The sequence below is a fragment of the Psittacula echo genome (assembly GCF_963264785.1).
Source record: "Psittacula echo genome assembly, chromosome: Z".
Lineage (NCBI taxonomy): Eukaryota > Metazoa > Chordata > Aves > Psittaciformes > Psittacidae > Psittacula > Psittacula echo.
The window spans coordinates 9,433,695-9,451,390 of NC_137742.1; the positions used below are offsets into that span (position 1 = coordinate 9,433,695).

A 17,696-nucleotide genomic window follows, 5' to 3' on the forward strand; every position below is an offset into this window, starting at 1 on the left:
TAGACGATTAAACAATTAGCTTCATCTGCAGTAGTGCACTACAGGTTTTTGCATTGCCCATCCTGTATTGGCTCTTTAGTGCCCTCATGCCTATGGCACAAGAGCTCAGTGAACATCCCTTAACAGGGGCATTGATACGATCCTTCTGCTCAACCTCAGCCACCTATGCTCATAACCCATTTCAGAAACCAGTCTCTTGGAAGCTGGTGGCACTTCGTCAAGTCTGGTTGGGATTAGACAGGATTTTCAAGGCAGGCTCGGCGGAAGACAAGAGAGCAGGGCACATTCGGGCATACAGCAAATGGGCAGATCACTGTATGGACAAAAGTCCTTATGTCTAAAAAGCACCAAAACTGGATTAAGTGAGGGTGGCAGGACCACATGGCCACAAGGAAACTGGCGGGGGACAGGTAGCTGTTAACACAGGCTGAATTCGAGAGCCCAACTGCCCTCTAAAACAGAGAGGTGCAGGAATGAAAAGGAAATAAAAGGAACAACACTGTGGCACAGACTGCCATGAAAACTATCACCTCAGTACAGAGAAAGCCTCACCTCTCTGCTCTTTTCTGTCTTTAAGCTTTTGGGAGATTCACGTTTAAGGGAATGCAGTGCTGAAATTATCCCTGATTGGAGCACAATACAAATATGAAATAATGATGGTTAATACTTAAATGAAGCCAGACAAAGCACCAAGAAAGTAATCGAAGAGGGAATAATCTTGCATCAATTCCTTAGAACCCCAGTGTGGCAACTTATTAGATCTTTCATAGTTGGGAAAAAAAAAAAAAAAAAGAAAAGGAAAAGGAAAACAAATTCAAAGATTCTTTTAACCAATTTGACTAAAAAATAATTGAAATTATTTAATAATAGTAACAATTATAAAAATGGTGGTAGGAGTAATAAAAATTATAATACTAAAATGACGTCTAATAAAAAGGGAAATCGTTTCTTCACACACTCTTTTGAACAGCACTGCACATAAATCAGCAACATCTGTACCTTTTGTTCACTAGCAGCCAACAAGTAAAGTACCTGCCGTTACTGGCTGTAAGGTAGAGAAAGGAGACACTGGAGATGTCTGGTAATCCCAGCTTTTATTTCAAATTGCTGATTTCTGAAGCGTGTTCACCCTGAGCTCTGTCTCATTTGCAGGATGCTCTGAGGAATCAGCCCTAATGCGTTCCCTGGCCTGGTCCATAACAGTGCAAGATGTGAAACAAAGGGGACTTTATATTATTTAGAAAAATAAGCTAGTTGATGTCAGGTATTGGGGATCAGCTCTGCGGGTGCCGCATTTTGTGCCAAACTGTAGGGAAAGTCCGCAACTGGGCTGGATTTTTTTTCACCCTTGTTTTTTCCCCCTCAATGCTGTCAAACACTAAAGGACCAAACTGAATGTTAACAGCTCCCCCTCCTCAATATCACTCCTGCAGTGGGCTGTGACCATCCAATACCAGCTGTATGTGCCCCCCGCAGCATTCATGCATGTGTAAATCGCACACTCCACAGACACATGGACCACGGGCACGCTGATGCACACATGCTTCGTGCTGCACCGCAGAGCCAAGCCAGCACGGATATGGACAGGATGGCCACACAGACACCTTTTGCTTGAATAATTTACACCCCACCACCACATAGGCACAATCCTACTCCGTGCCACGGAGCCCACAAGCCACAAGAGACCCCCATGCATTCGCAATGTGCTTTGATAGCGATGTTGCTTGCCACAGCACAACTAAAACAATGCACACTGCACCTACAACCGTTTCCCAAGACAACTTTCCATCAGAAGTGTTTTCTATTTCACAGGCAGGCAGACACACTGCAGACATACCACCACACCACACCATGCACACATGTACTTCAGCTGCCTGAGAGCTTCATGTAACTTACCATGTGTCACGCTGTTCACACATGTGTGTTCACCTTACACACTCTCTTGCTTACCTATTCCTTTCGTCCATCAGGCCCTACAGCAGTCCACATGCCTGCACATAGTTATATCTGCAGCACATGCTGTGTTCGGACATGAAGTTTCTATCATAAACGCAGCCTCAGGGGACTACAGGCTAGTGCACCACTCACCCTTCAAAACCAAGACAAGCACATACACCTATGGATGAGGGAGAAAAGGGAAAAAACCCACATACATTAAGAGAAAAATAACACTAACAAAGGCTAGATGAAGAAGCAGTGCTATTCTCTGCCTCCTGAAGGGCTTTCATCTGAAATCTTGGAAATGTTAATAAGAGTTAACCAGGTGAGACCGTCAACAGAAGGGGCAGTGGCTGTGTTGGAAGCTGCTCCAAAACACCTGTCCCCTCTTACACCGAGCACCGTTTGCTCGACTGCTCGTTATTCCTGCTCCACCGGCAAGGGGAAAAAACAGATTCCAGAACAGATTTCCCGTTTAATTGCTCTGTAATGCCATCTTGTGGCTTTTTGACTCATGAAGTCGGTTGTTTGTTACGTTCATTCCCAAATGAGGCAATTACCCTGTAAAGACGGAGACGAACAGGGATGGAGGAAAAGGGAAAAAGAGCAAGTTAAGATCATCTCCACCTGTGTCAGGGTCACGGATGGCTGTAGGTGGTGGTTTTCTCCCCATACAATAACTTAAACTGCAAAGGGACCCAAATAATGCTCTGAAATCACCTACATCCAGATAATCTCAGCAGATTTCTCTGACACATTTTTCACATCAATTAGAGTACCAGCTGATATAATAAAAATAGATTATTATAATTATTATTATTATTGGAAAAAGTTCAGATAATTTAGCTCTGTAGTGAGAGGGAGTGTAAAGAGATCCTGTTTCCAAAGAAGAAATGGAAAAGGTGGCATCCAGTTTTATCTCATGCGAGGCAGCAGCAGTACTATTGTGGGGGTTTCAAAACAGGCTGCAGTTAGAGAGGAACCACACTCAGAATGTGCTGGCAGCTGTTGTGAAAGATGAAAGAGTTGTGAGGGAACCTGCAGGAAACCTGAAATGCTGGACAAGCTGGACAACACACACAGATTTCTTTGTTAACGCTAAAAGCAGAACAAAGCGGGGAAAAAAATGTGAGTAAAGGAACAAACATGGCAAGAAATCACAACACTCAGGGTCTGAAGTCACACTGGGTTTGGGATCTGTTCACCTGAGTGATTAGGCCAAATTCTGAACATGAAGGCGAAAAGCACGCAGCCATAGGTTCAGACCTAGTGTCGCATGTAGGCTTGTGGCAGGGGTCCTCTATGTGTATTGTGGTGTGGTTTGTGAATCAAGGCGAAGAACCTCAGAATTACAGTTCTCGTGCTGCTTCAAAAACTCACCCCTCACTTCCAAACAAAAAGCAAGAACCAGAGTCCATCGTTGTTATATTCAACACTATGACACCAAGAGGGGAATATGCTTGCCAGATCTGAGATGCTTCCTTGCCCAGTAAACTAAAAAAAAAAAAACCCCACTAATATCAGAAGTGTGATTTAATCCTGTTAACTCACAGCAAAAGCAGGAAGGCAGGACTACATCTTGGGTTGGAGAAGGTACCAACACCTTTAAGAACATGTGTGCTGCCTCCTTTTATGTCTCAGTTAACTTGTGTGTATGCTGGGATGCATTGCTGGGATGCACCTCTGTCTGTACCATGGATCCACCCTGTGCCAAAGGCACACTGGGGCTTTTCTAAAAACAGTTGCTGTGCTTTTGTTAAAGAGAGGTACCCAGAACACAAAATCTCCATCTTTACTCTCCATCAGCTCCCTCCATTTCCCATTAGTTTTGGCAAGTAAAACCTCACATAGACAGTGGTGTTTTTATGAGATCTGAGGCAGCAATCTTAGCAGAAATAACCACGTGGAAAGTTGGTTTTATTCAGGGGAAAGGAGTCTTGAAAGGTGGCATTTGAGATAAATTTGAGGAAAAGAGAACAAAGAGAACCCTCACTACTGAGTAAGCCTCTGCTTCCTTATTTAAACCAACACCTTGATTCATCTCTGTTCATTACAGGAATATTGGATGAAAATAGATTAATTAAAGAGAGAAGAGGAGAGAAGAGAAACACTGTAGTCTTTAGGTCTTAAATTCAAATTAACAGGGAAGACACAGTTCCTCACTATCCAAGCATAAACCAAGTGCTACATTAGTTTCAAAGGAAAGTATCTGGATTTTTATGACAGTGGTTGTGAGCAGTTTTCATCAAGGTAATTTTTTATTAACCAATTGTTACAAGAATTTTCTAATCTGACCTGCAGTGGATGCCTCATTAAAGTGAGATGATTCATAAGCGGTGCTTAATTCTCTTCATTGAGTAGAAAGGGCCTGGCTTAGTTGTAGGCATCAGAGTTTGTTCAGATCACTCCAATTCTTTGTTCTGTTTTGGAAGGCTTTTCCACATCTCTATCTCCTCTTCATTTCTAGCCTAAATTTAATCATAGTCAGTCCATATCCATTAGTTTAAACAGAAACACTCTCACTCAGTTTGAAAAGGAGGCTCAGGGGAGACCTTATTGCTCTCCACAACTGCCTGAAAGGAGGTTGTAGTGAGGTGGGGTTGGTCTCTTCTCCCAAGTAACAAGCGATAAGACAAGAGGAAATGGCCTCAAGTTGTGCCAGGGGAGACTTAGGTTGGATATTAGGAAAAATTTCTTCACTGAAAGGGCTTCCAAGCACAGAAACTGGCTGCTCAGGTCAGTGGTGGAGTCACCATCCCTGGACGTATTTCAAGGACATGTAGGTGGGCCTTCACGGACATGGTTTAGTGTTGAACTTGGCCATGTTCGGTTAACAGTTGGACTTCATGATCTTAAAGGTCTTTCCCAACCCAAATGAGTCTATGATTTTGGGCAGTCAAACAGCTCCAGGCTGTTGTCAGCCTTTGTCAGCTTTGGGGCAGGTCAAGAGGGAAATGTTAGAAAGTGCCTGGGACAGGCAACCAAAAAGAATAAGCGTGGTTCCTTGTGTGCTACACAATGAACATTGCCTGGGCAATGTTTTATTGTCCAGGTTAGGTGCTTTGCTGTAAAATAGACCATGAGGTGGTGACGTCATCCACTAAGTCTAAATAGGGGGAAAAAGTGAGGAGCTTCATACCAAAGTATTAACCTCAGGGAACAGGGGGTTTTAAACAGTTCTATTTTCTCATTGGGTGCAAACATGGTTTTCTCTAGCAAGCTACCTGTAAATTACCTATGAACCAGCCAAAAAGCTTATTTACCACCTGTACCTAAACATGTGGCAGGGAGTCTGGCACCTCTCCAGTGAGAACAAACATCAAGGACAAAATCATTTACAGGGTAGCTCTAGTCAGAGCTGTCTTGGTCTCTTGTTTGCGGCTGAGAGATTATACAGTATTGAAACCAAACACAGGCTGGGAAGTAATAGGCCTTGTTATCAGCAGCAGCAGCAGAAGAAAGGGTTTTATTGTTGTTTGGTTGGGTTTTTTTTTTAAGTGTATTTCTCATGTAGATCTTACTATGGGATTTATTGGGAAACTGCTCAATCCTTCAAATTAAATGCAAGATAAACCAAAACATTGTTCAAATGGAATAAAATAAAATACCACCCATGAAATAGTCTGAATCCAGTTTAGTACTGCTTTTAATTCAAAATCAGGCCTACCATCACTGCCCAGCAGGCTGAAGTTGTCTTGTATAGCCATAGCAACTATATGTCTCTATTGCACTTGGTTATAAATGCTCCTTTATAAGGTGGAAGATGGGGTTGTTCTCTGTGCTTTATTTAATCCTTCTCCCTGTGGTGTCCCTGCCAGCAGCAATACTGGTTGTTAGTAAATGTGAGAGTAACTTTGTCCTCTTAGACACATTGTGAGGTCCTAAGAATGGTGATCAAACTCCTGCCTTTGCTGCTGCATAGTTATCGGGCAATGCAGTGCCTTTATTTCTGGTCAATCTGTGAAGGCAGAGGAAGGAGAGCTGTGCAGAAACCCTTTTTGGGATGTGAAGCTTCTGGACACTTGGCTTCAAGCTTAATTCCCTTCAGGTGGTCATTCTGGGTATCTGAAAGTGCATAGTTTTGTGCTTTAAACCCTAAGTGCTGCTTGCCTTTCTGGCTGCTTCAGTTTGCACAACTACAGCATCGACTGTCATGCAATTCCCTGTCTGCATTGTCCATCTTGCTGATCTCTCGTGTGATCAATCCATTCATTGAAAGGCGTCCTGCATTGTAAGCTGCGCTTTACTGCACTTAAATTCAGCATTTCAGCTGTGATCCCTCCTTTCCTGCAATGAGTATAGTGAAAAAGGAGGCACTCTGCTGGTAAAAGGACATGCATAAAGCCTTTGCTGGTTTTTTAAACTGTGGGACAGAAAGGGATAAAGGAAAATGTATCACTGAGCCCTCCACTGTGTTGGCATCCTGCAGCATTCTCAGGGAGTTTTGGACTTGGTACTAGGAATATAGATTCAAAGTGAAGGTCTAATTTGGCTAGTCAGCACTACCAGGAAGCAGTTAGCCTTGAGGAATGATGGAGGATAGCATAGATTTCTGATGGGTCTGGCTGAAGCAGCAGGATATCAGGTACGTTTTTGTCATAGGGTGCTGGTAGGATTGCCAGACAGTCTGATTAAGTCAAACTGATCACAATTTGATTCATCCAAGTGAGCAAGTAAAATGGTTTAGCCCAATTTTAAGTACTTATCATCTGGCACTCATAGCCTAGACCTGCTGTCTGTGCCAACCCTGACTTGCAGCAGGGACACAGTAGGGCTGTTGTTTTTCTCAGATGACTCATGTCCTCAGAGAGAGTCCCTCTCTAGGGGCTGATATGAATAATAAAGACATGGACCCTGTAAAGGCAGCAGGGCAGTTTCCTATTCTAAGACTGCTCTGGAAGTACAGGATGTTCCCTTTGTACCTTGAAGAGCACTGGCTGCTTCACCCTCTCCTTCTTCCCTCCTAAATTTGTTCTCCTCCCCACTTACTGCATTTAGCATCCCATGAAGTAGGCACTCCAGCATTGCCAGTGAAATAAACTGCCTGCCACCTGCCTACCTATCTGCAGGTCCATTTTTTTTCCCCTTCTCCCTGCTGTAAATATGTTGGCCAGAATCAGAGCTGGCCCCTACCATCTGCATCAGGTTGTATTTCAGCATTGCCCAGGCTTGTTGAAGTGAGGGCTCCTGGCTTATGGCTGAGAAGAACAATAACTCTGAGCTCCAGAGGAAGGAATATGAATCAGGATATCAGATATTCCTCTGTTTTTCTGGAACCTGAGGCTGGAAGAAAAAGGTTTGCAGGAGGCAGTTAGCTGGTTAAACTGGACAGAATTAGTAAAGCAACAGCTACACAGCTAAATCAAACAGGCCAGAATCTGTTTTCTGGACCCAAGGGCAAGCAGCACAAAACAAACCTCATCCATGTGACTAAACTCTCTTCCTGTCAAAATGAAGTGGCTTCATCCAGACTTCATCTGGAATCATTCCCAGTCTGAGCTATCCCTCTTATCAAAGTGTTGTGTGGGAGAGCACTAGTTGGCATCAGCTAATATCATGCAAGGATCATTCTAACAATAAAACTGGTTGGGTGCTCTCAGTGCAGTGTCTAAACCCATGCCCAGACCTATTTAATCTACTGCTGGAACTGTGGCATGAGATACCAGACACCTCAGGAGAGGGTTTGTCTTAGAGCCAACATCACCAGCTTTGCTTCTGTTCTACTGAGAGTAAAGTCCAGACTACTCCAATGTCTCTGCAGTGTCAGAATGCTCAGATAAAAATCTTTTGAGTTTAATATTTCTCCTTAGCTCATTAGATTGTGTTGAAATACTTGGGTGGGTTCAGAGCAAAAGCTATTGGCGTAAAGTTTGAAGACCCATAAACTTGTCCAGCACTGAAAGGCAAAGTGCAGGGAGATGTGACTCCCCACCTCTCTGGAGCTTAAAACCACTGGCTCTGCACTGTCCTTTTCAGGAGAATTTAGCCCAGAGGCTTGTCATGCCAAGTCAGCCTTTGTCTGTGAGGCCATGCCTCCTTCAGAACACAACAAGGAATATCTTTAGCAAACCACGTGGGACTCACTTTTTCTCCACTTTCATTTCATATTCCAACACTGTGATTAAATTAATTTTCCTGAGATAGACACCTCTTCACTTCTTCTGTGCAGTATACCTATTTCATTGTGCAGTAGTATTGTTTGCCAGGTTGAATCACACTGGGGATGCTTATGTAAGCCACACAAATGCAGCACAAGTCTCTTTGTAAGCAGCTGGACCAGAAAGAAGTAAGATATAGCTGCCTGCAACTCACCTGGTCTCCGATGTAGGTTGTGATATCTAAGCAAGTCATCCCAGATTCTCTTTAGAGCTAGTGGGGGATTCATCTGACTTACTTAGATGTCTGCCATTAGATGAGACCAATTGCAAGCTTGGACTCCATGTTTGCATAAATTGACTCTAAAAGGAGTCTGGGGTGGCTCTTTCTGATGCAGACACCTGTGTCACAGATATCTGCTTTCATTCAGATGAAACCCACTGTCACAGTGTAAGCTAATGAGACGCAATTTTGCAGCTCAGGATGAGCTAAGGATCTGAAACTGTTCTTCCTCTGCATGCACAAAGAGTGGCAGATGCTAAGCAGCTTTCTTAGAAAGTCTCACCTGACAGAACAAACCATGAGAAAGATAGAATAGGAATCAAGGTGTGCTTCTTCCCATGGGAGTGTCCCTGTGTGTAGGTGATTCTCCCAACCAGAGCTCCTCAGAACTTCTGTGTAGCTCTGAACAAGCCTGATTTCCAAGGGCTGTCTGCTGCTGAAGCAGACAACTCTGCCTGTGCTCCCTCATGGGGGACCTCACTCATTCGGTAAAGCAACACTCACTCAAGCAAGTATGGTCTGGTGAATGCGAAGAGCAGAGCAGAGAGGCATATAGGTGCTTAACAGCCACACATGGAGTACAGGGTTTATTGAGCCATGCTCCAAATCAGGGATGGAACACCAGTGAGGGTCGCAGGATTATTTCTGTAAGATGCCATGGTGAACTGCCTCTCTTTAGAGTGGCTGAAGAACAGCTAAGTAATGGATTTGGCCTACCTCAGCTGCTCTACTGAAGGTCACCGTGCCCACAATCTATATTCTGCTGAGCACGGGACACTGTCCTTCAGGCCTGATTACACAAACTGAATTTCTCTCAAACAAAGGCTGGAAGATGACTTGCTTCGCAGTACTTTCAGAAAAATGAGAATAACCTTAGACCAGTAAGACACTACCTGAGTCTGAAGCCATATTGCAGATGCTAATATTGGGTTAGGCTTAGCTCAGTCTCATCCCAGTCCATTGTGAGGGCAGTTGGGATTTTGCAGTAATATTACATTAGTCTGTCGAAGGCCATTCTGAGATGAGATGTTAGGGAATGGTCTCTTAAGAAGGCACAGGTGAAATCTGAAACACATAGCTGTGGATCCGCATGCTTGTGCGGCACTTGTGCTTGTCTGTAAGGCTGGTTTTGCTCCTTCCCAAACACACACACACAGCTAGCAGCTGGATTACTAGTACTTTGCTTTGTGCATTGTCTCATTTTTCTCCTTATTTGCTTCTCCCCTATTGTTCTATTTCTTGTTTTTGTCTTCTTTCTTTCTTTCTCCTTTCTCCCCCTCCTTTTTCTTCTCTTTGATTTCCCTCTCCGTCTCTTCATTCATTCTTTCCTCCCTTCTGTCATTTATTTGTTTAGAGCAAATTTTCAAATCTATAAACCCATTACAGCAAAGAGACTGTGTTGAAGCAGCCTCCAAGCCTGCAGATGTAGTGGATCCTGGATTCCAATAACAGAACTTATTTGGAAAAAAACATTATCTGTAATGTGGAAATGGTTTGGCTTGAGGCTAAAATTTATCATCATTACCCTAATATCATCTCAAGCCTCATCTCTGGCAGCAGCTAAAGAAAACACCAAGGCTTAATTCAGTCAGTGCAAGGAAAGAGAGACAGAGGATGGAAAATATGATTTATGATGGAAATCAATGCAATCATAATACTTTATGCTTGTAAAATTGGGCTGTTCCAACAGTGCTCACAGATTGCATAGGCAGCTTTCACCAAAAAAAAACATGGCAAGATAGAAAACAGCAGTGAGATGGTGCAGCTGGCACAAAGGGACCATACTCACAGTTTGGGGTGTGAATGGGAACAGGTTTTGTTTTGCTGGAGTTTTGTTTTCCTTCCTTCAGAGATCAGGCAGCATCACTTACCCAAGGTCTATCTCCATAGGACAATAGAAAGATACAGCTCCCAGAGGGTGGAGGGAGGGGGGAAAAGGAAAGGGAAGGATGACAATCTGGAATGCGAAAGGAGCGCTGACTAGTTCTCCAAGTAAATGGCAAGATCCTGGCAGGAGCAGTATCCCCAGTGTAAAAGTGAAAGCAACAACGTGACTCATACCTCTGCAGTGCGGAGAACCTCTCAGAGACCAGCTGAAGTGTATTTACAAAAATCTGAATCAGGCTATTCACCTCAGCTAAAGACAGGCAAAAGTAGTGAGGGCTGGAGGGGGAAGAGGGGTTGCTTCTGATGCAGGAAACTGAAAAAACATCTGAATTTTCAAATCTTACCAAATCTTGACTCCTCTCATCCAATAAATATAGATAGATATATAGAAATTGCAGAGATGATAAACAAACTGCTGATGTAAAGTTGAGTTAGTTCATCTGTAGTGTTAAGAACATGCCTTGTCAAAATGCTATATGCAATTTCCTTAAACAATGCTTGAAGGATGTTTTGCACTTTGGTTGTATGGGTGGGAATATACACCTGCAGCATTGCCTGTCTCTGGAGAAGCAGCACAGCTTAACATCCCCAGCAGCCAGGATAATGAAATACACTTATTCTTAGGGAATGAAAAGAAAACCTCTTTTTAGTTCATATCATTCCTTCAAAGGTGAAGCAGGACTTGCAATTTTATATAAGCTGTGTCAAAAAGATGGTTAAATGTGACCATTTGCAATATTATCTTTCAATGGAAAACACATTTCCAAACAGACTTATCTTTAGTAAGATGCTTCTGAAATTATTTTGATGTTTTCCGATTTCTGGAGAAAGCCATTTGTCTAAAAGTTGGAAAAATACATTTGTGGATTCCTCCTTATAAATAACCAAAACGTCCAGGTATCAATTATGACTCCTCTCCCTTTCCTCTCCCTCTCCTCAGTGATGGTGGATGCATACAGTGATTTAGATCTTTAGCCCACGCAGATTATGAACCTGTAACATGACAGACTTCGACCCTGGTAGTCCTGGTCTGAGAACTGTATCTCACTGAGTGCTGGTATCCCTGAAGAAGTGAGCAGATACATAAAGCGAGCTCCTTCTTCCTCTCAGCCCAGCTACCCTGTTTCCCAAAGGAGATTCTTTTGAGAGCTGACACAGAGGAATGAGCTGTAATATGCAGTTCTGAGCATCATGCTTGTACAGAAAGAGGGGACATGGAGAGCACCCTTCACTAGACACCAGAAAATCCAAATGAGGTCAGGGCTCACAGTACAATCCATTAGGAAGCCAGGCTTCATTGTTTTCAGAGCTCACAGGAAGTTTTTTCCATGAAGGCTATGGCTGGCCAGACAAGGCGGATTCTTCCTGTCTCTTTTAATCCTTAAATAACTCCACGAGGGTTACATGGTGTCTACCTAGAACTAGCCAAGAGGAAATGTTGCTTAGGATGACTCCATCCCTGAACTTTCATCAGACTAGCTGAAGAGTACCTATTGTCATAGAGGGCTCCCAAAACACTCAGCTGCAGGCAGGTTCATGTTCTCAGAAGGACCATCACAATGAAAGGTGAGCAATGCACAAAAGTAACACAGGGCAGCTTCCACTCACAGGGCCAGAGCTAGGCTTACCAAGGACTTTGCCTTGTGCTGGTAGGGACATCCCTATCTGTAACTTTAAGTGCTTAAATCTTCCAAGTACTGCACTCGTTGCAGAAATGGATAAAGAAATAAAGGACAAGGGAGCCTTTATTCTTCTGCATCTCATCACACTGGCGCCTACAAGGACATTGATAGATGAGGCTTTTTGATGCCAGAGAACTTGTGTCCCTCTCTGAACTGAGGTTTTCAAACAAAACCAATAGGAAGCTGGATTGCAGCACACATTGTGTTTTATTCTTTTAGACGCCCTGTTATTTCCTGTCAGGGTCTGGCTGTCATTTTCCTCACCTTTCACCCTAAAGCTTGCTCGCTAGTTCTCTTCAGCATCCCCTCTCCTGCATCCACAGCTTTTCACCATCACCCCACAAATACACACACACAGTATACATGCCTGTTTCCCAGAGATCTAGTTTGTGAAGCAGGGTGTTGTCTGATGAACTAATTTCCCTGATGGATTAATAAATGGCTCTACTACCTTACGTAATTTTATCACATTGTCCTTACACTCCTTCTTGCTTCCGGAAAAGTCTGACAGCAGTAGCAAGGGACTGGAGAGCAAAAGGTCTACTGAATGAAACCGAATTGAAAATCTCAGACACCTGCGGTGTTAGTGTTGGACAGCCATATGTCCCTCATTTGAAAGCACTGTTACTGTCTGCCATGAGTAACATTGCTTGTCCCAGACAAATGTTGAGATACTGTATGGACTAGGTTAATGGACAGGACCTTGCTTTGAAAACCCCTGTTTTAAATGTGGAAGGAAAGATACTCCACTGGTTTGTCTTCCAATACATTACTGAGATCAGAAGAGTTACACTTTATATTAACTCCTTTTGCTGTCTAGGATGCTAACCACAATATAAACCTTCTTTAACTCACAGTGCTCTGTATCTACACACTGCCTAAAGTACAGAAACATCCAAACAGATATGATAGAATTCCCTTTTCACGCATACATGTCCTCTCCACAAATGTGTATATATATACGTATGTATATAAAATTGCTTGAATTATGCTAGACTGATACATATGCATACCCTCACACATGCACACACATCCTTCTCATGCATAAGTGATGAAATTTTTCATGAGACCAATGTGGTGGGACAAAAAAACAACAAGAAAAATCTTGTTTGATGTGGAATTCGTAAGCATACTACCCATCCAAGAGTAAACCAAATAGGTCTTTAAGGACCTAATAGATCTGGAAATTTCATCCACTAACAATGCAGTATCAGTTTAGCAAAAGAAAATCTTCTAGGACCAGTAAAGGAAGCACACAGGCATATCGTTTTGGTTCTCTACTGTATCGCTTACTTAAAAAACCCCAACCAATTATCCATCTCCACCCAGACTTATTTTTCTGTGTGACAGTTGAATTGGCAGGAAAACCATGGTTCTTGTGTAGGAGACACAGAAAAGCAGATCCTCTCTGCCAGTGTGCTTGAAAACCATATTCTGCTACTCAAACTGATAATGTTTCTTGGTCTATGACGATATTGAAACCAAGAGATATCAAAAGCTAGGAGACATGGTTGTAAGCAACCCAACTGGAAATACTGTAGGACCCTTGCTAGAAATTGGAAAATGTATGTTGCTGAGCGACGCACTAGCAGTCATTGTTTTTAATTCAGAGGACTTACTGTAATTCTACAAGCTTGTCCAGACAAATCAGAATCCAAACAGGAATTAGTGGAGATGTTTAATGGTCTTTAGCATCCAAAAAGTTAAGCTACACAGATCCAGTCATTTTGACAAAGCAGTGCCATTGAGCCCAATCACATTCTTGGTAAATAAATGCCCAAATCATATAACCATCACCATATTTAACCTTCAACAGTAAGTCTGGTTTACTTCTAAGTGCAATGGTTAAGATTGAATGTTCAGAGAAGCTGTTACACCCTTGGAGGTTAATGTTCAGTTATACAAGAAAGGGGAGGAACATGAAGATCTCATTAGCCAATAGAAGATCACAGGTGCTGTCAATCTAATATGTTTCTCTGTTGAAGTAATGAAAATAGAGTTGATTTGAGTGGTTAATATTTCATTTTATATTACTCCAGGTTTTAAAATTATATTTTACAGCAGCTCAGGAATGGTTATCAGTAAAACCAGAGATAAGGTGCCTCTTGCTACCATCACTGCTCTCTCAGGGAGCTCTTGGGGAGGAAGCAGCAGAAGGACATGACTGAGCAAAGTGGGGAGTGACAATGTTTGGAAGAGATTTTATCATGAGGGGGTGTTTATTTTTTTGTTTGTATAGGCAGGAAGCTTAAGATGTTATCTGCAGGCTACATTGTGTGCAATTTAAACACAGTGTTCTTAATAAATACCGACAGCAAATCAGGACAGGAACAGACGCAAGTTGTTTCAGGCGACTTCTGTCAAGTGAGCAGTAATGCACCAGGATTAGTGGCAATCCTCTCCATATTGAAGAGAGCAAGTCGCCTGCAGATGAAGTGCTCAAGGCATTGCAGTGGGTTTATCAAGGGGTCCTTGATATTCTGGAGCAGACATGCAGGATGTAACATTATCAGGAGCTTCTCAGTTCAGTCATCTCCTGCTGAAAATTGGGTGGCAGTAGTGGTGGGAATGAAAGGCAGTTGATTCCAATTCCAGAAGCTTCCTAGGGAACCCACATCCTAGTGGTTCCCAGACTGCTTCCTCCACCCCTGGGACATTGCTAATGCAACTGTACTTGCTCTTAGTACCAAAATGTTAATAGCAGAGTATTGACAGGGCAGCAGTTTGAGCCAGTGAACCATCAACTTCCATTCCATCGAGTGCAATCAAAGTCAAAGTTCAGCGGGCTTAAAAAGGCAATGGCAACTATCCCCAGTGTCAACATCCTCCTTTATACTAGGTGTTCTCTGAAAGTCCCCAACTCAGAGGAAAACCGTTTCCAGTATCATTTTATTAAATGAGTGCTATCATCTTAAGGTACATTATTCTTTTCTCCATTCTGACAAAGGGAATAGGTGTGTTACTTGGTATGGGTTAGCTCTTTATATATATAAGGAAGACATCTCTAACTTATTCCCAAATAAGCATTTTTTTTGGACTGACAATGCCAAACTGTTACCATGCCCCTTCTTCCTTTACTTTTCAGCAGCTTTATGCCATCTCACTAGCTTAAGACTGCCTGGAAACTAGAATAAACAAATATTATTGAGTTACCTAGTTCAGGGAACCTTCATAAGAGAGCCAGCTCTGCTTTTTTTTCTAATAGCACCATCAAGGCTGGTTGCCGGAAAAACCTATCTATCTGGTAACTGGCATCTGGTTTGAATTACTTTGCACGTTAACATGAGAGCTGACTCAGTCCCTGAGCACCTCAAAGGCTTTTTTGAGGCACAGATTGGATTGCTTGCTGGATACTTGTCCATAGCTGAGCATCTAAATTTGTGTTTCAAATTCAATTTAAAGGAAACATCCTGAGAAAAGCCTGTCCCTGTCCATGTAGACTGGGAAATACTGAAAAGCCAGAAAATTAAGTTAAAAGCAGAATCTCACCTTGCATGAAGCCATTTCTTAAAAAACTGTCATCACTTGTTCTGGGATTTAGCTGTGCAGCACTTCTAGCTAGAGTTTTGAAAGAGATAATTAACAAAATACATATTATGGTCTCTTTGAAGCTTCACTGTGGGGTCTTGCTAAGATAACTTCCGCTGTGGAGCTCCTGTCTTCTCTCACTTCCATCTCAAGCTTAGCAAGCATAAGTAATGAGAAGCCAGATCGGAAGTTCTCTCTAAGTAAACTTCTAGTGCAGTAAGAGGGTTCATATGGATTTGCAAGTTTTCCCCCTGCTCATTCTGAATTTTTACCTTACAGGAACTTTTCTTGGTTTTTTGGGTTATTTTTTACCTTTTTTTTTTTTTCAACTTGTAAGCCTTTCAGCAAAAACGCTGCATTACACATGATTCTGAAACTGTCTGTATTCTCCACACAGGTTTTATGCAGCATATAAAATAACTTAATCAGACACATACAGAAAGAGGCATACACACACATAGAGTGAGAGACTCAGGCACACCTGAGACTAAAATGCATCCTGCTTATAAAGGGAGATATAGTGCTGATGGCATTTCACACTGAGGTATCCAGGGACCATCACATGGCTTGATGAGACCAAGGAAGCTCAATAGACTTTCCAAACCTAATTAGTACTTAATGATCTGGAGAGACATGGATGTCCATCACCTCTGCTTCAGCCCCTCTGTTCTTCCTCAAATTCTTAATTAACCTTTAAGGAGATGATGTGCTGATGAGTTTCCTAAGATATTGCATTGATTCTTTTTTCACACACACACACATACACGCTCATGCACACATTCACCCACTCTACACACTCCAGCACACATATTAAAGATGCTTTCTTACAAATGCTCAGCTTCGATGCACTCCACACAAGGGCTCTGCTGATCAGTGTTTATTAATGAAGCGCTGCCTTGAAAATTGTTACTTGATGGCAATGTACAGAACGTTGTCTGGAATTTAACCTTATTCATCATTTAAGTATGTTGAAAACTAGAGCGTGGTGTTAATTAATAGCATAAGAACAAAGTTGGATCGTTCTGCTGTGGATTTGAAAAACAAAATCATATGCGCAGAGAGAGGGAGAAAAAAGCTGTGATTAAATATAAAACCAGAGCAAGAAAGTGAAAGAAAACGGAGCCAAAGCCAGTGTCATGTTCAAGATGACTCACTTTGTGCCAGTAATGAAATAAAAATTTTCTTGTGCGCTTATGTAATATTTTACTGTTGTGTCACATTTAATCAACTCTGAGTTTTAACAAGCTAAGTTGGGGGGGGGGGGGAAGCTGCTACCAATGGAGTGAAAACAGATTAATAAATTTTGAAAAGTTAATAGCCAAATTTTCAAATTAAAAAGGGAAAAAAAAAAAAAAAAAGAAAAAGAAATCAATGTTGGTAGCTGAATTCACCAGGGGGAAAATGACAAATGGAGAACGCCTTACTTAAAGTTCACTTAATAACAATCTGAATATGTGATGATAATGCAGTATGCAGTGCTAATAGCTGTACTCTTCCAGGATTGTCTAGATGTTTTCAATGACTATTCTCTAAGTCATATGCTTGATTAATGAAGAAATATCTACCCAGATATTAATTTAACTGACTTATTACCATGGGGTCAGCACACTGCAATTTGAGTGTATGTAGCCCTTCAGTGACATTGGACTGTTGCCCTTTCTGAGGAGGGGCACTCAAACTATTTGAGTGTGAGCTCAAAATTTCAGTGTGCAGGTGTTAGCCACTGGTGTCCAGGTGAGCAGATCACTGCTATGGACTAATCTTCTGGTTCACGCAGTAGTTTCTCCATCTGGAAAGACACTTGGCTTGCCCCACATCATAGCCAGGATAGAGGCTAACAGGAGGACAATGTGAACATCTCTGGCTGTGTCGAAGAGCCATGTGGTTATGCGCTTGTCTCTAGCACATGAAATCTATTTTCCTGTGATCACATAAAAAATCTGTGTAGAGCAGGGACTGAAGCTGTGCGTCTCATTGGCCTTCTTGAGCAATTTCTGTGTTTACACCAACGTGGGGTCTTATTCCTAAATAAACATCTCTGTGACTCAGGTTCAAAAATGTTGAGGGTGGTGTGAACACGCATTGTGCTCACCACTCCAGAAACCCTGTCATCTAAAGAAAAATGGTGGTCTGGGAAAACAGAGGAAACTAAATACCACAAAGCATGGCAGTGACTACCAGATGCCATGAGAAGACAGAGATGTTGGCTTGACTAGATCTCAGAAGATAAGAAGAAAAGACCTGGCATTGCAAGTCCAATTTGAATTAAGCTCAGATTTCCTC

General features: G+C 42.3%; 1 protein-coding gene across 14 annotated transcripts in view; it reads left to right on the top strand.

Annotated features, from left to right (window-relative positions):
• CELF4 (CUGBP Elav-like family member 4) overlaps window positions 1-17,696 on the top strand; it is a gene marked incomplete at both ends in the record, with an annotated part of 693,842 nt that overhangs the window by 362,090 nt on the left and 314,056 nt on the right. The window lies entirely within an intron of this gene.